Genomic DNA, 2,453 nt, shown 5'->3' on the forward strand with positions numbered 1-2,453 from the left:
GACAACCCCAACCGGACTGGACGACCAGTATTCAACGGTTGCACAGTACTTCGTTTTGTGACTACACTTGGTACGGTGTAGTAAGATTTCATATTAAAGGGAATATGCGACGTGATTAAATGTTAAGTATGGTTACCAAGTGCTCAACCACTTAGAATATTTTTATTAAAATGTTTATATATGAAATCTTGTGGTCTATATTTATATCGCTGCCGGCATTAAACCTATATCTCACCAACTTTATGTTGACGTTTTAAACATGTCTATTCTCAGGTGATAATTAGAAGCTTCCGCTGCATCATGTTGAATCTAAGCAGGATCTTGCGTACGCATATTTGTGTCAAAAATAAGACTGCATATCCAAGAACTTGTGTTGTAAAATATGCTAGAAATCGGGTTGTTATTATCATTTGTAAAGTTTGTAAGTCGAAGATTATCGCTAAACGATAATCATCTTTATTTTGTCCAAAGCTTGTATCAAAAATAAGGATCATGGTTTGTAATGTATAATATATGCAGTTTTTCTTTAAAAAAATGTCGCATATAGAGGTCAATACCTCGCAATGAAATCATACGTTATCTAACACGTTCTTATGGTTAAGGACGGGTTATGACAACTGTGTTATCTTCATTAACCTTTTCAACTACCGGTTCTTTTTCCTTATCTTGCTCAAGTTGTGGTTCTTGTGGAGTAGGAATAGCTTCATCAGAAATTACAGGTATTTCAGGTGGTTTAAGTGTAATACCACTTCTTGTGGTAATGGCTTTAGCTGTTTCATTTCGGAGGTTAGCATTTGTATCACTAGGTAGACTTCCCGATTTTCTTTCACCTATCAACCTTGCTAGGTTACTTACTTCTTGTTCCAGATTTTGAATGGAAGCTTGTTGATTTCTAAATGTTTGAGCATTTTGTTCATTCGTTTGTTTCTGAGATGTGAAAAATTGAGTTTGAGATTCAACTAGCTTCGACATCATATCTTCTAAATTTGGCTTTTTATCATCGGTTTGTGGTGGTTTATTTTGAAAATTAGGTCTTTGTTGATTGTAAGTATTATTGGATACTTGTTGATTACTTGGACCTTGTTGGTTGTTGTATGGAACATTTCGGTTATAATTCTGATTTTGATTGTAGATCGGTCTTGGCGGTTGATAATTATTCTGATAATTATTTCCAGGCCTTTGGTTTATGTATGATACATTCTCTCTTTGTTCCATTGTTAATTCAATACTGAGACAATCTTTTGTCAAATGTGCTCCTCCACACTGCTCACAACTAATTCGTATTGAGTGGATATCTTTAGTCATCTTTTTCATTCGTCTCTCGACAGCATCTATCTTTGCGGAAATAGAATCTAAGTCATGGCTAGAATCGGATCTAGCTGCTTTAGATGATCTAATGATATCTTTTTCTTGGTGCCACTCATGTGAGTGGGAAGCAGTGTTATCAATAATTTTATAAGCATTAGTTGCTGTTTTCTTCATAATGGAACTACCAGCTGCTATATCGATGTCTTTTCTTGTAGTGATGTCGCATCCTTGGTAGAATATTTGTACTATTTGACAGGTGTCTAAACCATGTTGCGGACATCCTCTTAATAACTTTTCAAATCTTGTCCAAGCCTCATATAAAGTTTCATTTGGCTTCTGTGCGAAAGTAACAATTTCTCCTTGAAGTCTAACGGCTTTAGATGCCGGAAAGAATTGTTTAAGAAATTTTTCAACTAGAACGTCCCATGTATCAATCGCCCCTTCAGGTAACGATTCCAACCAATCTTTGGCTTCTCCCTTTAAAGTCCAGGGAAATAACATGAGATATATCTATTCATCCTCCACTTCTCTTATTTTAAATAGTGTGCAGTTCCTATTAAAGGTACGAAGATGTTCATTTGGATCTTCCTTCGGCGCACCACTAAATTGGCATTGATTTGTTACCATGTGTAGGATTTGTCCCTTGATTTCATAATCTGGTGCATTAATGTCTGGTTGAGTAATTGCGTGACCTTGGCCAATGCGTTTAGCTCTCATTCGGTCTTCCATACTTAGAGGTTCCAGATTCTCCATGATTGAATTTGTTGAATCTGAATCACTAGAGGATTCTGATTTAATGGTTCGTTCCTCAACAATCTCTGTTTGAATGATTGGTGGTTCCGGAGGAAAGATTAGTGGTTCAGGATCTATGAATCGTCCCTGAATATTCTCCGGATTCTCAATTGTGAGGTCGGGTTCAAAAAATGGATTATCGGAAATTTGAATTGGAGTAATTGGTCGACTGGATGACGATTCTAAAGAAAAATCAACGGCGACAATATTTGCTAGATGTCTTGATCGAGTTACAGGCGGTGAACGTACAAAAGGTGGTGAACGTTTTGCTCGGTGCATTCACTGAATATCCTATTAGTTTTTAAAAATAAAGAAAAATTATATAAGTTATCAAATGAATAGACTTTTCTGAT

At 36.0% G+C, this 2,453-nt stretch overlaps 1 non-coding gene across 1 annotated transcript; it reads left to right on the forward strand.

Annotated features, from left to right (window-relative positions):
- Positions 1-1,570: 1,570 nt before the first annotated feature.
- On the forward strand, positions 1,571-1,677 carry LOC139869747 (small nucleolar RNA R71). Its single transcript, XR_011766328.1, has one exon. It is a non-coding gene; the product is annotated as a small nucleolar RNA R71 (small nucleolar RNA).
- Positions 1,678-2,453: the final 776 nt, after the last annotated feature.

The sequence above is a fragment of the Rutidosis leptorrhynchoides genome, chromosome 9, assembly GCF_046630445.1.
Source record: "Rutidosis leptorrhynchoides isolate AG116_Rl617_1_P2 chromosome 9, CSIRO_AGI_Rlap_v1, whole genome shotgun sequence".
Taxonomy (NCBI): domain Eukaryota; kingdom Viridiplantae; phylum Streptophyta; class Magnoliopsida; order Asterales; family Asteraceae; genus Rutidosis; species Rutidosis leptorrhynchoides.